Source organism: Leopardus geoffroyi, chromosome C2 (assembly GCF_018350155.1).
Source record: "Leopardus geoffroyi isolate Oge1 chromosome C2, O.geoffroyi_Oge1_pat1.0, whole genome shotgun sequence".
Classification (NCBI taxonomy): Eukaryota; Metazoa; Chordata; class Mammalia; order Carnivora; family Felidae; genus Leopardus; species Leopardus geoffroyi.
This window is the reverse complement of record NC_059333.1, coordinates 152,053,033-152,074,124: the sequence shown is the minus strand read 5'-3', so window position 1 is coordinate 152,074,124 and position 21,092 is coordinate 152,053,033. Positions and strand designations below refer to the sequence as shown.

The 21,092-nt window shown below is 47.3% G+C and overlaps 1 protein-coding gene across 1 annotated transcript in view; it reads right to left on the bottom strand.

The window, feature by feature from the left end:
• The window catches only part of SCN11A (sodium voltage-gated channel alpha subunit 11), a 96,140-nt gene extending 92,302 nt beyond the window's left edge, over positions 1-3,838 (bottom strand). Inside the window, exon 1 of the mRNA XM_045436520.1 lies at positions 3,756-3,838. The gene's annotated coding sequence lies outside the window, so the exon portion shown is untranslated. The remainder of the gene's footprint in view (positions 1-3,755) is intronic.
• Between the last annotated feature and the right edge of the window lie 17,254 nt (positions 3,839-21,092).

The following is a 21,092-nucleotide window of genomic DNA, read 5'->3' as shown; positions in this document are numbered from 1 at the left end:
CCTTGACACTTAGGACATTCTCCTTCATGAAACAGAAGGTCAGTGACATCAGAGTCCATTCGCATCTCTATGGGTCCAAATAAGATACCAAATATTGGTTTTAGAGACTAGAAGCTACAAATTCATTATATCATAAAAGTTATACACCAGTTTTTTATTTTAACAATCATCCTATAGATAAAGCAGAATTAATTACAATTACAGAATAGAATTCAAATGACATAAATGTTATAAAATTGTATTGCCAGCTGGAGTTGGAGAGCAAAGATGAAGAATGCTCAGAGCCACAGTTTCCTCATCCTAAGAACCCGAAGAATCAAGACATTCTATAGAAGGTCTGTGGATCAGGCAATACAAGTATAAGTCTATCCCTGAAAATTACGCAGGTAATCCAGCGCCAGACCAAATTAAAAATATGCTAAGTAGCAGAAACTGAAGGAATCCTGGGTACGGAAGAAGGAGTACCGTCAGTACACTAAATTCCTCATCTTGCACAGGGGCAATTCAATAACTGTTACTTCAACTTGATAACTCAAGAAATAAAAGCATTACCAGGATCAGTTCGAGTTCGCTAGACAACAACCAGAACACTGAAGCACTGCAGGGACTCAAAGTGGGACGGAGGAGATAGGCAAGGCGGGGGCGGGGCGGGGGGGCATTTTATTTTTCCTGTGACACCTTTCCCAGCATTTCTTCCTTCTGAGTTATTGGAATTACGTACACCTAAGTGTCACTTTTACGGATTTGCTAAAAGACTAAAAATCCTTCCAGGCCTCCAAACATCCTCGGATTTAAAACAGAGAGTCAAAATATCAGGTACAATGACAGGCTCTACACTAACTCGAGTCCTAAAGGAAGCAAGCAGAATCTCAAGTTGAAGTCCAAAGCAGGAGGCCAGTGCCGTGTGAATTATGATGTGATAGGGAAACCACAGAGACCAGGAGCCCCCACCCCCGCCCCCCCCGAGAAGGTTCTGCCAGACCTCCCTGAGGGGATGCCCTAGACTGGCTGGAGGGGGCTCTGTCCCTGCTCCTCTAAGGACTGGCCCTCAGCAGGCTCACAGGCCCACAGGCCCACGCTTGCCAGATAAAAAACAAGCTCCCATCCAGGGAAACAAGGCTGAAGCTTCATTCCCTAAGCAGAGAGCTTAAATTACTCAGGGAATTCACTTGCAGTTAAGATCAGGTCGCTCCGGGCTTTGTGTCCAATCTACAAGCCTTACAGAGACATTAGATCTGAACTCCGATTGCTCGCTCATTCATGCTCTGGGCACGGGCAATGCAAAATGATTTAAAACACCATCCCAGGCCCCAAGGGTCTTACAGTGGGGTGGGCACCTGGGTGAGTCAGGGACCGAGGCTGAAACCACAGTGAATACGGCTGCACTAGCGGGGAACCCGAGGTGCTGTGGGAGCCCCGAGGACAACGTGGTTATGAAGAATCGGAAATCACTGAGCGGGGAGGATGGAGGGAGGTGTGAGCATGTGTGAAAACACTGAGGGTAGCAAACGGCTTTTTTCCCCTATTTATGACTCTACCAGTCATTATAAAAGTTGAGTAACCTCATTGTGCTGCACATCTGCAGTTTGCACTCCAAGCCTCTCCCTGTCCTTCTCCTCCTTGCTCAGTGCCTGTGCAGCTGATCCACGTGGACCCCTCGGTGGGAGCCCCTGAATTCTGGCTTCTGGTTCGGTTTGGCCAGTGGGAGGCACCCGCAAGAGACCCAGAGAATGGTGGAGAGTGAGGTCAGGGTTTTCCTTCCCAGCTCTCTCCCCAGTGGCGGCCATGCGCCACGGCTCCTGCCCGGTGGCCCATCCACACGGCTCTCTCTGGTTCTGTAACACCTCCCTCCCCTGGCCCCTTCAGATGTGGGTGTAAGGCACCCCATTCTCACCACACCTGAGAACTGCACCCTCACCGGTTGCTGTTACTGAGCTCTGCCTGTACCTTTAAAAAAAAAAAAAAGTCCCTTTAATAAAATATCCTCGAAATGCCCAGTTTGAATGTGCCATCTGCTTCCTGCCAGGGCTCTGGCTGATGGAATCATCCATTAAATAAAATTTAGAAAACAAGAAAAGGAAATGATCGCCCACAAACCAAAGCCACCTAGCACATGCAAGTTTTAACATTTTGGTATATTTCTGTTCCGCGGTCTTTTTTCCATATACTTACACTGCTGGCATTGTCATGCATAGGCAATTTTATCTCGTGAACTTTTCAATTAATGTGATATTGCAAACATTTTTGCAAAGATAGGTATCACTTAATGGCATCTACCCTGTTCCAGGTAAAATTTAAGTGTGCTAACACACATTATCTCCTTTAAGCCTCAGAACAATCTCATGAGATAAATATTAACCTTGAGGGGTTTCTGAAAGGAAATGTTCATCTGGAATGAAGGTGAATTATTTGTGGCCTTCTCTTAAGAGGCAGGGGTTTTAACCTTATACCTTCCTTGGCTAGAGTTTCTCTCCAGCTCTCTCTGTTAGTAGGAGAAAGGACAAACCGACTCCCACACTTGACCCTAACCAGTAGGGGAGGCCATTGGGCAAGTCACCAAAGGTTTGCAACCCAAAGCCTTTCGATGTGGATCTGGTCCACACAACCTGAGACGCAACACTGCGGTTAATAAAAGCTATACGCTATGGGCCAAGCACTGGGTCAAATGCTTTAGATGGATCATCTCTCATAATCTCTCCTAACTTCCCAGGAAATCTACAAGGTAGATATTGTTATATCGCCCCCATTCTACAGAAGAAAGCATGAGGACGTAAAGGAATTGGGAGGCTTGCCTAAGATCCCATATGGAAGTGCCAGAGAATCTCAATCCCAAGTAATCACCACTGTGCAATCCACCTACCTGCCTAGTTCTTCATAGTCCAAGCTAAGACAACCCAAGAAGGTGAGAGAAGGGAGTCAGGAGGAGAAAGCCACACAGCTTCCAGCTGGGCTGGGTGGGGTCTATGACATCCTCACTGTGTGACGTGCTTCCCAGGACATCAGCCTTACTGCCACAGCCTCACACGTCACTCCCTCGGGCATCCCACCACCCCCACCGTGACACTGTCTCATCCACCCAAGCCACACAGCCCGATGGTAACGTACCCTATAAGACACCCCTTTGTCCATTTTGGATGGGGGTCTGAACAACAAGATCTTAACTCTGGTGACACACAAACCATGTCCATTAACACAGGTTACAAATAAATAATGGCCCCTTCCTCCTTCCTAGATCCCACAAGAAGATCAGAAAACAAACGAACATGAATAGACTTTCATTGATCTCAATCCAAAATCAATCCCAGGTTGATGAGCTTACTACCTCTTCAGAAAAAAAAAATTTTTTTTTAAGTACACATTAATTTCTGATTAAGCTAATTGGCCACAGGGAACTCAGAAACTATTTGGAAGGTCTGCACTGCAGTCTCGGGATAGAAGACTTGAGCACATCTTTTCTAGAAAAACCCAATTCCTGAGATGAAGTCCGGTGTTGTGAGCACCCATCAGGCCAGGCAGCCATCTCCCGTCCCCCTGGCCCCATGTCTTCTCGGAGCACTTGAATGGAGGAGCACCCAATGGACCCCATCACCCGAGCCGTGTATCTTGTACCTGGTCCCTGACTCTGATCTGAGTAGGACGTGGTTACAAGAGGCCTGTACTCCATCCTGATGGAAAACACAGAGCAAGTTCCGTAGTGACAGGTCTAGCCTCGAAAGCCCAGAAGAACAGGGATGCCACCGGCCCAGAGGACTTACCTGCCTTGGGAAGGCGGCTCCGGACAGCAGCCCCTCTCAAAGCTCTCCACGGAGCAAGTCTCACAGAGCCTGAGCCTCTGCTCCTGGCAGTTGGAGGCCTTCTGGGAGGGGCAGCTCGGAAGCTGGGTGGAGAGTGTTGAGGAAGGCAAATGGGAACACAGCCAAAGTGATTTTAAAGAATCGTGTAGGAAACCCTGTAACCGGAGAAGTGACTGAGATGGTACTTACATTTATACTTTGGAAGCATCTGCCTTTAATCAGTGCTTAATCTAACCCTGCAGAGAGCATCATTAATAAAGAAACAGGTTGTTTTTTTTCTTTGGCCTCGTCCAAGTGGGTGAGAGAACAGCGAAGAGTCTAGCTGAAACGCCACGCCGCTCAGCCTGGAGGCCACCTGACCCGGGCGCTCCGGCTTCTTGCCCCCGGAACCTGCCAAGGCCCACGATGTGAAATGGTTCATAAGGCGCCCGGTCGGCTGCTCCTCCCTTCTTTTCTCTCGGGCCGTCAACACCGAGGGTTCGGACCCGTGAAAAGACATGCTTACCTAGGTGGTTGTCACAAGGGACGCCAAGCACATCCCTTGGCCACCAAAGCGATGCTACAATGATCTGTCACCAAACCCCAAACTCCCCCAACTTAGCTTTCGTTTTATTAATTCTTGGGGAAAACTTAGATCTCTTTGGGAAGTGTTGCACCATAAGCTATTTTCAGCCGCTGTCCCCTTCCAGAGGCCAGCCGACAACCAGCTGAGATAAACGATACAAGATGTTTATACGGGGGCAGGAGGCAGGAAGTAGGTGTTTAAAGGAGTGTTGGATTGCAATTACAGGCAGATTTCGGTCCTGCCAGAAGTGGCACTGAACACTAGTCAAAAGAACTGGGCATAAATCCCAGCTCTACCGCTAAAGCTGCATGATATTGGATGAAGCACTCAATTTCCCTGAGCCTTAATTTTCTTCGCATAAAATGGGATCATTCTTTCAAACCTCCTTAGCCTTAAGAAGCAAATATGATAATAGCTACAAAAACACTGTGCAAACACCGGATGTGAGTATCTTCATTTTTAAGAGGGAAAAGGCCTCGTTGCTTTTCTCCCCCTACTGACTCAACACCTAAATCCCACGCAGCCACACTGAAGTCACAGACATGGGATTAGTGCTGGGCTTGGCACAGTGTATATGCCCTGACTTTTTAAAGCAGTGATCAGAAATTCTAAACCTCTGTCTGATTTCAGGGCGATTCTCAGAATAAGAGAAGACCAGTGAATAGGAAAAGGACATAGAGCTAATAAATAAGCAATTTTTTTACATGGTTAAAAATGTGTGTGTCTGAAGAGGTTAAAGGAGGCCTCTAAATCCATTATCTTAAAAGGCCCTGGCTTTTTTTTAAATATAAACTCTTGGCAAATATTATTTTCCTAAGCTATTAAGTCATTTTCTGACTTCCCACTCTGAAGTCTCAGAGAACATCCTAGCTTCTGTCTTCAAGGTAAATGCAAATGATTCCAAATGTAAGGACTTCCAAACAGTAATACACCAACGCAGGCCACAGAAGCAGCATGGGGTTTGCATGCAGGACGTTCCCCAGACTCGCCTCTCCTGCGGAGCACTTGGGGAAAGCGAATGTGCACCTGAAGGCTGGAGCAGAGCCCCTGTGTTGAGTCTGCATTATAAGGGGATGCTAACATCAGCACATGGGCAGGATGCCCCCACATCTGCTGTATCCCTGGAGCACTGTCACCTCCCTTGGGTGCTAGCAGGGAGCAAGATCCTGACAGGCTCAGTCTTTCCATCTGATAGGCTGACCAGCTTTGACATCAGTGGCCAAGTAGCGATCATCAGCTTTAGCAGCAGCCACACACCCATCTGTTTATTTAGCAAAGATGACATTGAACCTCTATTACTGCAGAACGCCTGGAAATACCAAAACAAGACCTGAGTCCTTAAGGAGCATGCAGCCTCCTGCATGGGAAAGAAAGATGTACGAAGAACTAAAAACAAGACAGAGGGCTTCAAGAAGCTGCAAGCAAGATGCAAACAGAGGCCTTCACAGAAGGGAGCAGAGAGCCTTGGGAAGGCTTCCAAGAGGAGGTGGGAATTTGAGCTGAGGCTGAGAAGATGAATGAGAACTCAGTATGCAGAGCAGGTAGGGATGGACCTTCCAGGAAAAGCCTGAGCAAGGACACACAGGCCGGCAAGGGCAGGTCATGTGTAGAGAACCTCAGGTTGCTCCATGAGGATGAAGTGGTGACAAAGAAAAGGATACAGAAGAGGAGGAGGCTTTGCGTGGCCTTGAATACCACTTGACTACCACTCGGGAGTTTGAACTTGAACTTGTATGGAGTCACAGGCATGGCGCCGGCACAGCCTTAAGCTTCTGATGATGTATACCCACCAAGGCTTCTGTTTCCCTAATGTGCACCACCACCGATAGCTCACCGACAGTAACACATCCGTGTAAATGAACGATGTTCACGGATAATGCCGAGGGTTCGACGTATGCCACAGCAGGTGTGGGCAGCCGAAGTGAGCGGCACGTGTGCGGGAAAACTTGGGAGGGAGCAAACCAACCCAGGGGAACTGGCTGTGACCTATTTAGCTGAAATCAGAGGTAGTCCGAGGAAATGTAGCAGTGGGTACCAAAAGCAGCCGCTCTAGTCAGAGACCTCCTAAAAGCTGGTTCCTATATATTCTTCCCTTCCCCGATGCCACACGGTCAGCCAAAGGCTCGTACAAGCATGTAGGGACTGAGCGAAGGCTTCAATGTCCAGCTCGTGAGGTCTCGTGCAACACAGGAGCGAAGACAGCCCCATCGCCTAACTCCTACCGTTCATTGCTGGAGCCTGCATTTCGCATTTAGTCCACAGAGCTTCCACTGTCTGATATCCATGCTGACGTGATGCGTATTTCTGATATGTAACGGTGAGGACTCTTTGGGTTGCAGCTAACAAAATCCTAACCCTAGCGTTTAGTATAAGCAGAAAAGAGATTTTATTGGCAGGGATCAGCGGTGTCGCACAGAATCCAAGGGACGAATGGCTGTGGCCCCTGACGGAAAAGCCGAAGTCCAGCAGGAAACTCAGGAAGCTCTGTCTCTCCTCATCTCCTGTTCCTGTTGCTGTTCCCCAGCCCCTGTGCTCCCTTTTCTGCTGTACATGAGTTTTCTGTGATCCTAGTTGACCCGGCAGAAAATGGCATCTCAACCTCTGCGTTGAAATGTGCAGTCTTTTCACTCTGGGATGCAAAATCCCTGGGGAAGGATCTGAACGACCCCACTCGGCTCCGAGGCCTGACTCTGAACCGATCAACAGAGGTCAGGGCGCTGGAGGTTGGCCACTCCCACTGCCAACCCGAATGGATCCAGGGGGAGCAGCTCCTGGAGAACCCCAAATGGGGACAGCACCAACATCACCATGTTTTAAGGATCAAATGAGGCAACATGTGTGAACTTCTCTCTGTACAGTCCTACACGGTATACAAAGAAACAACTTTATCGTTCTTGGGGAACCACAAGACCTGGCCTGGAACCCCGCCTTGTTGTGCCACCTAAAAGCCACGTGATCTCTTTTTCAACGTTCTTCTCTAAATCTTGGTTTCTTCGTCCGGAAGCGGCACTGATAACGCCTGCTGTATGCAGCGTTTGTGAGACTTAACTGATCAGGGGCTACCGCTTTTGTGAACTGTAAAGTACAAGCTGAAATGAATGCAGGCTCCTTGCGGGAAGAGTCGGCGTTCCCCTGTGTGGTCGCCCGCTGGCTTGACCACCTCACCCCCATAGATACAAATACACACAAGCTCCAAAGTCTTCATGCCCACCGCAGCCCCTACCCTTTTTAATCTCCAGCAAGTAGTAGCTACAGTGTACTGCTAACTTATTTGCGAAGGACGGAGGGAGGGGGGAAACAAGGCAGGCAGACAGGCATGCCGCCAGCCCGAGGCTGGGATAGGTGGCCAAGTCTATAAGGAAGCCCAGGGAAGGGACTGGCTGGAAGTCAAAAAGGATATAATTAACTTTAGAATCACAATAAACTTGTAGCCACACTTAATAGGTTTCAAATATTTTCTCAATTTACCCTGGCTTCATTCTTCTCGGTGGTTTGCCCGTGTGGAGGAGGAAGGGAAGGAAAGGAATACAGGCAAGGAAAAGTCTTAAAGGGACAGCACCCCCCAAGCATGTAAAGGAGAGGGACGGGTCTAGGCTTTGAACAAACACGCAGCGGCCTGCCTGACATCAGACCTCTGCACAGCTCTCCTTCAGAGAATAGACAGAGGAGGGGGGGTTGAGCTGTAGTGACAGGAAGAAACACATCTACCTATGAAGCTGTCTTGCCCCAACTGCCTCCCCACCCCGCTCCCGGCCCGCCTCCCCCACCCCCTCCCCAGCAGCCCTTAATCCCCTAGGGGTTGAAGGTGGTCTCAGGACTGCAGTTCAGCAGGTTTGCCTCAGGATGTGCCCCCCTCCCCCCCCCCCCACCTTGTTTTGTCATTTCAGCGTCTTCTCTGCTTTTCCCTGACTGGGCAGAAAGTGGATGTTGGTATTTCTGGAGCAAATGTAAAGCCATCTGGAAATGAATTCACCATGTGCAACAGAAGAGAAACAAGGTCTTCTGAGGTTCAAGTTCAGAAACAGAAGGGGGGGTCCCAGGAGAAGCCCGAAGAAGACGTTCCTCCTCTGCCTCCCCTGGCCTCGGGTTAAGTGCTTCACGCCAAAGCCTAAACTTGATGCTATTCCGGTCTCTTTAAAACCCTCAGCACAGTAGCTCCTCTGGCCACCGCTGAAAAACGTGGCCCGACCCAAACCTCTAGGAGGGCTGGAGCCTGTGGCCGTCGGTAGCCACCGGCGGCCATCTAGAGAAGGTAGCCTTTTAACTGTAGCACCGATGTCAGCGGTCTGTCCCTCCAACGTCTCCTGGACCCACCCCGGCTGTCCCTTGCTTCTGGCTCTGGGGAAATCTCTCTCGGCCTTCCCCAGCCCCCCTGGGCCCTCAAGTCTTTGTATGCACTTCAATATCCTGCCATCTTTCCCCTCAAGAATGAGGCACATTTCTTTCCATGCCTTGAGCATAACGGTTTCAAAGATGCCCCCTCAATTTTTTTACCCGCATGCCCTCGGGTCTCACCTGCCATCTCAAGCGATTTATCTGAGCATTTCTTTCGAGCAAATAATATGCTCTCTGCAAAAGAAATGCGGTAAAGAGACAAGTCTTTACCTCACTGGATGGCCATACTTGGGAATTAAAGGTAATGCTGTCTTATTTTGTTTGCCATCGGTTTTACGTTTAACTTTAGAAATCAAAATGGATTCTGCAAATCCTCATGTTTTTGAGGCCTCGTTTTTAAGACAGTTTAGTCTTAAATGACACCATGAAGCGAGTACGTGTGTAGACGTTCCTAGATGCCTGGGAAGTCAGACCACTGGGGTGCAGCTTCTCCCCCTCTGCTCCTCTCCGCTCTCTGGAATTATCTGTGCCCTGACCAGTCCAACCTGTCAGCACCTCAGCCCCTCGAGGCCAGTGAGACCACTCTCCCACAGCACCCAGCATGAATTTCCTTCTGAGAAGGGGCCGGCTCAGTGGGTCGGTGGGCCCTGACCATGGGACCTTCCGTGTGTCCCCAGAGGCCTAGGACCTTGCTCAAGAGGAAGGGCCTTCCTGGGTGCTCCCTCAGCCCCTCTGAAGGCCCAGGATTCCCTACCTCCCCATCCTTGGGCCCATCCTCCACTATCAAGGAGCCTGGCAGACCTCAAGGTGAGGACAGAGCTGCTACCAGGGTCCCCGTAGTGGGGCTGAGGGTCTCACAGCGTCAGTGACTCAAAGCTATCGCCCCTGCTGCACCGATTCTGTTATTATCGCCCCAGGCTCAAGTCCAGAACACAAGTGTCTGATGAGGCTCCCTGAGAGCCCAGGTATGCATTCACACACACACACACACACACACGCGCGCGCACACACACACACACACACACTCATCCACACAACCCAGCAAACAGAGACGTGACAGTAAATAACACCAAGAAAACCTAAAACTTCGTTGGGGCCATTACCTGATTTCTTCTATAAGAGTGTGCTCCCCACACCCCCAAACACCAGGAGGCTAAGAAAGGGAGGCTCACAGGCCAAGTGATCCCAAAGAGGAGACAAACTAGCAAGCAGGCAGACAAAGGGCTGCCCTGAGCAGCCCTGGCGTGGTTAAGGCTCACCTCCCTGACCTTTACTTACCTCCCTTGTGCCAGCTGGAGGCTCACATTCAAAGCCACACCTGTGCTCCCGCAAGTCCCCTGCCCACGCCGCCCTCCCCGCTACCTCCTCCTGGAATCCACACCAACATTCAGAACTTGGGTGACGCCCTCTCCTCTAGGGAGATTTTCTTATAGCAAGGTCGCACTTTGCTGACACTGACTGGCTCCCCCCTTCCTCCTCTGACCATTCCCTGTTGGATGAGCCTCGTCACCCTATTTGAAGGCTGGTCCAGGGCAAAGGCTGCGTCCTCTTCCCTTTGCGTCTCTCAGCACCCCGCTCTCTGGGTGCCCATGAATTAGCATTCAAGCTCCCTATTAAATGGGATGAAGGAAGCTAGATGAGGGATGGCTCAGCTGCTTCCAGAAAGACCCTTGTGCTTCAGAGCTCGAGGAAAGCAGGAGGAGGGCGGGAGAGAGGGAGAGGGAGGGAAGGAAAGGCTCACTAAAAGCTTCTCGAATACACAGAAGAGCTGAGCATCAGAACAAAGACTCATTTAAAAGGGCAAAGGAAACACTAGATGGCTGTTAATGGTGAACTGAATATGATAAATTATTGCTTAAATCACTTGGTTTCACTCCTTGTTGTTATGCACAGTTAATTGGAGGGAACGCTGAGCCTGCCGAACGGGTGGGAGACGGCAGCAATCTCAGGCTTGCAGCTTCTCTAGGACCGCAAAGCCATCACGCAGGGGTGACAAGCATGGGGCCAACCTCACTCCCTAGCCCCCTGCGGTGGCCAGGTCCCCTTACCCACACTCTGGTCCCCAGCGGCTGGAGCTGTTTGCAGCCAAGTCTCCTAAGGGAGAGAGAATCAGAGGGGTGAGCTGAGTGGCAGGAGGTCACCTTACGATCCCCCAGGCTCTGAACACCAACCTTGCCCCACGGGGCCCTACTCAGATGTCTCTCACCCTAAAGAAAGCCAGGTGGCTTCAACAGCAGATTCAATCTCTGTTCAAAAACTTGGATTTTGACTCTTATTTCTTATGTTTCTATTCTATTTCCTATATATATCCTGAGTTCCTACCAAATTATAAAGCGCTTAGTGGGAGAGAGGGTTAAGGAGACCCAGAAATAAGTTAAGACGCAGCTTCTGCCTTCACTCAGCTGAGAGAACAGACATGGAACTCACTGGCTGCATAGAAAAAAAAAAAATCTCTCTAACATTTAATTTAAGACAAAGGATCTGTTAGAGTCTGGCATTTTATTGACAATCCTGTGGCCGAAGGAAGAAGAAGCAGGCAAAGCTAGCCCGATAACAACATCAGCAAAGAAAGAGGTTTCAAAACATTTAGAACTGTTATAAGACTAGATTTTCACAAGTAATGTTTACATGGCAATTAATTAGCAAGGCTTGGAGAGTTACAGTTACCTGATATGGAAGACGACATCCAAATGTTGAAGTCTACCCATCTGCAAGATAGTTTAGCAAATACTATCAAGAGACATTTTTATGGTTACAGAAATAAAAAACAAGGGTTATAAGACATAGCACAAGCAGAAGGTTGAAGACCCTGCCCCTTTTCCTAAACGTGGATTTAAATTTATATTTAATCTTATGTTTAAAGACTGTTCTCAACCTTCAGTTTTATCACAGGAAAACCTTTTTAATTGCTGCACTCCTTTCATGAAGCTTTTGTGTAAATACATGTTATCTCAGGAGAAAAAGCTTTTTTACAGGACTATTAATTAGAGGTTCACAGACTCTCCTTACAGTCAGGAGTCAGTACTGGGAGAAAAAAAATAATTTATATATACATACATATATATATTATTTTTTATAGTGATAAAATTACATGTATACATAAAATTTTATAATTATAAAATTATATAAAATACATGTATATATAAAATATATACGTATATACGTATATACGTGTATATATATACAATATATGTACATGTATATATACACGTATATATATACGTGTATATATATATAATACACATATATATATAATACGTGTGTGTGTGTGTGTATATATATATATATATATATATATATATATATATATATATATGGAGAGTTGGATACCTTGAAAATTTCTTGTATTTGAAACAACTAATATACTGGCTAAAACATTAAAAGATGAAAAATTAAAATATTTAAAAAGCTCGAAGGACTCGACAGAACAGAAACCCTTGGATGGAAAAGAGTGTTGGAACCAGCTTTTACCTAAAGGATCTCTGCCAAGCCTTAGAGACCTTATGTGTCCAATAGACAGCTGCACAGTGTGTGGGGCAGGACAGAAAGCCTAGGGCTTATCTAAAGTGGGATGTGGGGGCGCCTGGGTGGCTCGGTCGGTTAAGCGTCCGACTTCGGCTCAGGTCATGATCTCGCGTGATCTCGCGTGGGTTCGAGCCCCGCGTCGGGCTCTGTGCTGACAGCTCAGAGCCTGGAGCGTGTTTCAGATTCTGTGTCTCCCTCTCTCTGTGACCCTCCCCCGTTCATGCTCTGTCTCTCTCTGTCTCAAAAATAAGTAAACGTTAAAAAAAAAAATTAAAAAAAAAAATTATAAAGTGGGATATGTCAGAACAGTCCACTGTATAAGGTGGAAGCCTCAAAGCGCTTACACCCACAATGCACAGTAAACAAGAAATAAAATCTGCCTCTAGAAGGAGTCTGGCAGAAGCAAACACAAATCCTTTCAGGAGAAATTCCACTGTGATCCAGGGCCTCAAGCAATTCCCACAATAATGTTTTAATAAAACTCAGCAGTTCACAATCAAAATCACAAAACATGGAAGGAAATAAGTCACCAAGAGCGAGAACCAGTCAAAGCAACAGACAACACAAAGATTTCAGGTGGTAGAATTATCTGACAGGAAATTTAGGAACTGATTTTAAAAAGCTTAAAAATATGAGGGAGCAAGAGACTGTAAATAATGATCTTTGCAAATTTTAAAACGAAACGAAAAATGTCTAGAAAGTAAAACATTTACTAACTGCAATTAGAAATGCAATATACGGGGGCACCTGGGTGGCGCAGTCGGTTAAGCGTCCGACTTCAGCCAGGTCACGATCTCGCGGTCCGTGAGTTCGAGCCCCGCGTCAGGCTCTGGGCTGATGGCTCAGAGCCTGGAGCCTGTTTCCGAATCTGTGTCTCCCTCTCTCTCTGCCCCTCCCCTGTTCATGCTCTGTCTCTCTCTGTCCCAAAAATAAATAAACGTTGAAAAAAAAAAAAAACTTAAAAAAAAAAAAAAAAAGAAATGCAATATACAAGTAAAGCAGCAGATTAGACACATATAAAGAGAAAAATTTTAAATGGGAAGATAAATATAAGGAAATTAGAACAAAGTGCAGCACAGGATGTAAAATTAGTAAGAGGGGTTAGGAGTTATGGAAGATAGATTAAGCCTAACATAAGTTCATATTGAAGTTCCAAAAGGAAAAAATAGAATAAAGAAAAGAACGTTCAAAGTATAGTTGGCAGAAATTCCCAGAACTGTTAGAAACCATCAATCTTTAAGTCCAAGAAGCTCAATAAATCCAAAGAAGGGAAAAAATTTTTAATAAAAAAAACAAATCTCAGAACCTCCAAAGTAACTAGATTCTAAAAGCTTCCATGGAGAAAAGACAGATCATGTACCAACGGGTGGTGATGTAATTGACAGTTAACAACTCAACAGCAAAAAAATAATCCGGGAAGGAACCGAATAAAACATCCAATGGAATGGGAGAGAGAAAAAAAAAGTAAACCTGAAATTCCATGTTGACAAAACTATCTTTTGAGAACAACAGTGAAATATAGACAATTTTGGACAAAAACTAGGAAAGGTTTCTCAACAAAAGATCCTCACTAAAAATACACTGTAGTGGGATTCTCACACAGTCGTGACACCAAGACTTTTCTGTCCAGGAAGCAACTTTATTCCTGCCGGCCCCGCTCAGGCTCAGTTGGGTTCCTACCTGAAGAACTGAGCCCCACAGGCCACGTAGCCTCTTTTATATACATTTTCTATTTCTTTGTCTCCCATAAATGGTAACACACAAACATGCAGTCTGATCAAGTGGTCTCATGGTACAAGGTCCTGAGGGCTGTTGTCACTGAAACTATAGCCAGGTTGCCTTGAGTGGTTTGTTTGTTTCTTTGTTTGTTTCCTCTCCTTAGGGAGGGAACCCTGCCACAATCCCTCAAGCTAAAGAAAAATTTTCCCAGATGGAAAGTCTGAGACACATAAAACGGTATTGAGTAAAAATATGTTTTTAAAAAAATTTTTTAATGTGTATTTCTGAGACAGAGAGAGACAGAACATGAGCAGGGGAGGGGCAGAGAGAGGGGGAGACCCAGAATCCGAAGTGGGCTCCAGGCTCCGAGCTGTCAGCACAGAGCCCGACGCGGGGCTCGACCTCACAAACCGTGAGACCATGACCCGAGCCAAAGTCGGTCGCTCAAGCAACTGAGCCACCCAGGCACCCCAAGTAAAAATATGTTAATATGTGGGTAAAGCTAAACAAACACTGACTTTAAAAATTAATAATAATAACAGTAACATTAATAATAATGCTTAATTTGAGGGGTGAAAAGTAGGCTAGAAATAAAATACTGGATCACAGGGAGAAGGATCAAAGCATGCTCAGACCCTTGGATTGTCTAACTCAGTAGGATTAAAATGTTGATTAACTTTAAACTAGCGAAGGCATGTTAAAATAACTTGCTAAGAAATAGACACAGAGGGGCGCCTGACTGGCTCAGTCAGAGGAGCGTGCAATTCGGGGTTGTGGGTTCAAGCCTTGTGCTGGGTTTAGAGAGTACTTAAATAAAACTTAAAAAAAAAAAAAAGAAATAGATACAGAGTATATAACTTCTAAACAAGTTGGCAAAAAAATTATAATAAAAAAAAAGAAGAAGAAAACAAGGAGGAGATTGTTGGGCATTCTGCTAGGAGAAATAAGCCAGTCGGAAAAAGATTGCACCTACATGAGGGACTCGGAGTAGTGACTTCATAAAGTAGAATGGCAGTTGCCAGGGGCTAGAGGGAGGGGAGAACAGGGGATTGTTGTTTAACGGATAGAGAGTTTCAGTTTTGCAAGGTGAGAAGAGTTCCCGGGATTTGGTCTCACGACCACGCGAATGTATTTGACGCCTGAACTATACCCTTAAAACGGCTGATGGTAAATTTTATGTCATGTGGATCTTACCACAAGTTTTTTAAAAAGAAAAAAGAACGGAGATTTTCTTTCTTAACAAATCAGAAAACAGTGCAGTTTAAGAAGAAAACAATAATGTAGTAGAAATGTATCTTGGTATATCAGTAATTACTGTAAAAGCGAACAGGGCTCTCCAGTTTCAAACAATGTTGTAATATTAGATTTAAAATTAAAACTCCAGGTGTAGGCTCATTTTGAGACATGATTAAAACATAAGGAAACAGGGGCGCCTGGGTGGCGCAGTCGGTTAAGCGTCCGACTTCAGCCAGGTCACGATCTCACGGTCCGTGGGTTCGAGCCCCGCGTCGGGCTCTGGGCTGATGGCTCAGAGCCTGGAGCCTGTTTCCGATTCTGTGTCTCCCTCTCTCTCTGCCCCTCCCCCGTTCATGCGCTGTCTCTCTCTGTCCCAAAAATAAATAAACGTTGAAAAAAAAAAAAAAACATAAGGAAACAGAAATACTGAAAGTCAACCAACAAAACACACATACCGTGACAAACCAAGTTTCCATAGTTATGAGTATTGTTTCTTGCTTTTACACACTCGACGCATCCACTCACACCCCACATTAGACGTTTCTGCATGCAGGGGACATTACTGAAGGTCTTGGGAGATGGTGACAGGGCCTGCACATTGCAGATATACAAACCTTTTCAAACCAAAGTTTGAACAGTTCTTTGGTCACCCCTCAAAGTCCCATGCCTCAAGTGACCTCACTGGCTTAGTCCTTCTCCCTCCACCCGCCCCTCCGTTTGGCAACCAGGGTCTCCAATCCTCCCTGGTCTTTGTTCTGAGCAACTCAGTTTTCTCCCGTCCCTCTGTCCAAACTCAGAGGAGCCTTCCTCCTCAGAAGGTAGTGACTTATCACTACATGTAGAACTAGAAGTGGCCGGAGAAATAATTTAATATCCAATACGGCTCACAGAGTGTAGATCATTCGAGAGCAGTGGTTCCTAACTAGGGTTGAGAAGCAAACCCTCCGAAAGCCTCCCTTCAAACCCTCTCAATCAGATGTCTTATGGTGAATTTGGATCCACATGCTTTTCTGCTAAGAAAAAAAAAAAAGGAAAAAGAAAATGACATGAACAAAATTATTGTTTCTGAGTACACAGTGATTACTCCAAACAAAACGAAACGAAACAGTACATTTCTGCTTCACAACGAATTTCCACCAGGCTAGTCCAGCGCTCATAGTTTGTCCGAAATGTTATGGTTTCTTCCCTGGCCATCGCTTCTCGGCCTTTTGGCCGAGACCGAGTGCGGTTTCCTCCCTGGCCATCGCTTCTCGGCTTCTGTTCCTCTTCCCCTCCATCCGCCCGGCACACAAGCACTCCTGAGACCACAGCTGCTCAGAAGGCTTGGAGGACCCCTGCATTAGCTACTGAATTAAGAGTTGCACAACCTTGAACACGTCACTGAAGCCCTCTGTGCCTCAGTTTCCTCCTCTGTGAATTATAGAAAACAAAACTCACATGAGGCATGAGGCTGATAGGAGAAGGAACACTTAGTGTTTGAAAAGCCTTTCAAACATTGCCTGACGCATCATAAGTACTCGACAAATGTCAGCTGTTACCACTGTTTGTCATTTTATTTTATTTTTTGCTCTGTCTTGCTTTGCTCACAACTGTCCACCCTGCAGATAAAGCTGTGCACTGTGGCCCTTCCCTCACTGACGCTTCTTGACTCATTGCATGCTGTGACTCAAACTGGACCATCTCCATTGCCCCCAAACATGCCCATGAGTTCCTATCCCTGCACTTTAGATCACTCTGTAATTTTCACTTGGAATGCATGGTTTTTCTCTCTACATACTGGTTAATAGGCAGATGGGCCATTTTCTTAAAGGTGTAGCTCAAATATTACTTTCTCTCCAGACGCTCCTCTTGTTGCTACCATCCTGTATCCGATTTGCATCACCTCCAAACGGGAATGTTTGCAGAGTCGAACAACCCTCATCCTCTCTCCACCAATGTCACCATCCTTGATGCTTCCAGAAAATTCTCTTCTCCTGAGACGAACATTCTCTGATTACCTGGGATGTACCAAGCACCGCTAGAACCTTCTCCAATATTTCAGTACTCATCACAAGCACCCTCATGAAGCGGGTATTACCATGGTTAGTTTACAGACAAGAAAACTGCTACTCAGAGCCAAGGTCACAGAGCTAGCGGTGGAGGGGCCAGAATTTCGAACCAGGTCTGTTTCCTCCATTCCACAAGTATGGGCTCTGAGCTGCGTTTGCAATGTTTGCCATTTCTGTTTACCACCTAACTATTGACTTACCATTTTTATTTAAATCAAGCCAAATTTTAGTCTTAAATAGGTTCTTCTGAGAAAATCTGAATGTTACTACTATCCATTAAAAACTAACAACACTTGCCATAGATAGAAAGTAATCCTGAATGACAATACGGGGAAGGTGCCATTAGGCCTCGCCTGCCCCCCCAGCCTTGAATCCCTTCATTCTTCCCCTGCCCTTTCCACTCTGGTCACAACAGTTTGCTTTCTGTTCTCAGTGCTTGCCATGCCTCCTGAGGCCACAGGGTATTTGCACATGCTGTTCCCCCACTCAGAACACTCTTCCCCACTCTCTTAGCTTACTCTTAAACTCCTTCAGGCCTTGGGGCACCTGGGTGGTGCAATCAGCTAAGCGTCCGACTCTTGATTTCGGCTCAGGCCATGATCTCACGGTTGGTGAGATTGAGCCCTGCCTCAGGCTCTGTGCTGACAGGGCTGAACCTGCTTGGGATTCTCTCTCCCACTCTCTCTGCCCCTCCCCCACTTTGCACAAGCGCGCTCTCTCTCTCTCTCTCTCTCTCTCTGTCTGTCTCTCAATAAACTTAAAAGAAACTATGAAAAAAATTCCTTCCGGCCTTCCAGATACCAGTGTAAAATATTTCCCTGGGAAAACCTTCACAGACCTTCCTGAGTGAACTGAATCCCCCTACTCTCAGGTCTCAGAGCACTGCTGGTCTCTCCTCAGCACTTCTGCCGGCAACACTTTTCTTTTCTTTTCTTTTCTCTTTTTAAATTTTTTTTAATGTTTGTTCATTTCTGAGAGACAGAGAGCGACAAAGCATGAGCAGGGGAGGGGCAGAGAGACAGGGAGACACGGAATCCAAAACAGGCTCCAGGCTCTGAGCTGCGAGCACAGAGCCCGACCTCACTACCCGTGAGATCACGACCTGAGCCCAAGTCGGACACTCAAACCGACTGAGCCACCGAGGCGCCCCATCCACCACACTTTTCCGTTTGTCCACTAACATCGGTCTTTCCCGCTGGCTCATGTAAATTCCACCAGCGGTATGCACGCTGTTGGTTTTGCTCACCGCTGCCTTTCCAGAGTCAAGCATTGGCACTTAATGGTATTCGCTGAACGGACGACTCGCTGAACGAATGAACGATTCCAGGATTTGGGAGATAGCAAGTCGTAAAGTCCTGCAATTCCTTGTGGGTGTAGCAGGGAAGTCTTCTGTTCCCTGCTCAGCTTCTGTGTCTCTGATTGGACGGTGAGGCGTGGATTGGCCTGACAGGCCTGCAGGGTGGTCCTCTGAAGCTTCTGGATCTCCCCGCCTCCACTGCCGACCTCTAATGCGTGCCCTCATCCTCTGGCAGCTGGACCATCATAACACGCCCCTCCGGTCCCTGTCTTCTTCAACCGATTCGCCACGCAGTCAAAAATTCACAGATGAGCAGACTGTCTCTTAGCTGACAAACCCTCAGTCCCCAAGATGTCCTCAAAACCCCCCGGCAAACATTTAAGGCCCTCTTCAGCGCGGCCCCAACCTCACATCCAGCCTCTGTGAAGAGTGGGAGAAAGAAGGGGCTCCTTTCCAGGGGCAAAGTGGTTTTTAAAACATCTTCCCGGGGAGGGAAGTGAGTGGGCGAGCAGCACAACAAAAGACCCAGAACCACCGCACGCAGCCGTGGCACGGCGATCTCAGTCATTCGTGGGAGTCAGGGGTCACCGTTACCACGTGCCCTCCCTGCAGGGACTCAGGCACATCCCTACCCGTGGACTCTCCAAGTTCGTACCAGGATCCGTAACAGATCGTAAACTGAATGCCACTGTAAAGGCAGGATGACAAGGAGAAATGCGTGAGAGGCTGCTCTAACTGTAACCGGGCTGCGAGGGCATCCGAGCCCAGGAGAGATCTGGGGGCTTTTCGAGTTTCCAGTAGGTGCTGGTGTCCAGCAGGGAAGAGCTCACGGTAGAGTCAGGTCAGACGCAGATTTTGGTCCTGAGCTTTGCTGCATCAGGAGCATTTCATTTATTAATAAAACAGTTGTGACTGCTATCCTGGGCAGCCTCTTCCCAGCATCAGGATTCCAGGGAAGCCAAATTAGTACCCAGAAGTTCACTCACTGGGTGGAAGTGAGCCGGAGGGGACCAGACAGTTGTAGACATCTTTTTGTTTGTTTGTTTCATGACCAAGACTAAACAAGGCCTGGGATGTTCGATGTAGTGGAGAACTGGCCCGCCTAAAACCCAGAGTGAGGTAGTCAAGAATGCCAGACGCCGTGCCTCCCTCCCTAGGCTGCAGCTGAATAAACCTTGACGTTGGTTTTCTCCCATCTACCTTCGTCTACCCTCTCTGTGGGTACATGTCTGTCATTACCATGTCACCGTTTCTAAGGCTACAGTTTATTTGATGTGGCTCCTTATCTTCGTCATTCGGAAAAACCGGAATCTCAAATCACCCATGGGTTTACAAGCCTTCTCTGGCATTGGGCTGCCCATCTATTAGCCAAATTCTTAGTACCCAGGGATGTCGCTTCCTGACCTGAGGGACAAAGGCAAGGGTGCAACTGTCTCGCCTTGCACCTTAATTATATTTCCAAGAAGTGGTTCAGAAAAAAAGAGACCTGGAAAATGGCTTCAAGTCGGCTCCAGTATGAATCAGAGCTCTGTCTGCTGAGGAGAACTGAAAACCAAGGGCAGCCAGTGCCCCCCCAGCCCCAGCCCTATGGGGCTGTCTTTAGGGATCAGTCTCGAGTCTCTCTTTCTGTACCCTTATCCACGGTCTTGGGAAAGGCCAGCAGGCCATCCGACTTATGGCAGGCTTTTGAGGTTCAAGTGCCATAGTGGCCATCCTAGGGCAAAGACGAGGCTAGCTACAGGTCAAACAACAGGAACATTCCAGTTCAAAACATGCGAGGGATGGGGAGTGACCTCACTCAACCTCAGACTTTGCAATGAGTGGGATGAATCTGACACAGAGTGCAAAGTGAGACACGACCGACTCAGAACTATGCGAACGAGTACAAGACAAACGTACGGACTGGGGTCAACACCAGGCCCTATTTAGAGCTGTGATGAAGGACCAAAAAACTGAGGAGGAAACAGTAGCCCTGACACCTGGTCTGTTGGGATCACACCTGGAGCAGCCCAGGATGCAGAATTCCTGGAACTTTTAATGAGTATAAAGGGCATTTTCCACAGAGCAAGAGGAAATGAGCTTTACTCCCAGCAAAGTGCACAGATCGTCCTGGCCCGCTAAGCATCGCTGTTCCTAATGGTTTAATGGGCCCTGGTGAAACAGTAGGTGAGCCCCTGACTTAAATGGAAAAGTGTGAGTTTGTAGAATACAGCCCCACAGAGCTAATGAAGCAGGGTGGGGAGCTACTTTAAAGTTGCTACTCCTGCGTGAACCTAAAGGGACATAAAAGAACCCTATGGACTGCTCTACTGGAATAAGCCGAAAGAACGGTTTCGTTTACTAAGGGAAGGAGATTCCTGTGAAAGTAGGCAATCAGCAGAAATACTGCATGAGAGCTACAACAGCAAAGCATTATGTGGTTACCTGAAATGTGTCATGCTACATAATAAAGATGGTTGATGGCTTAGGAAAGGGGTGACGGCAGGAAGGGGAAGCCGGGAAGGAGAGCCCTGGCCCAGGGTCGGGAGCCTGGGCTGTCATGTAACATCTACCTGTTCATTGCAATCTTGGGG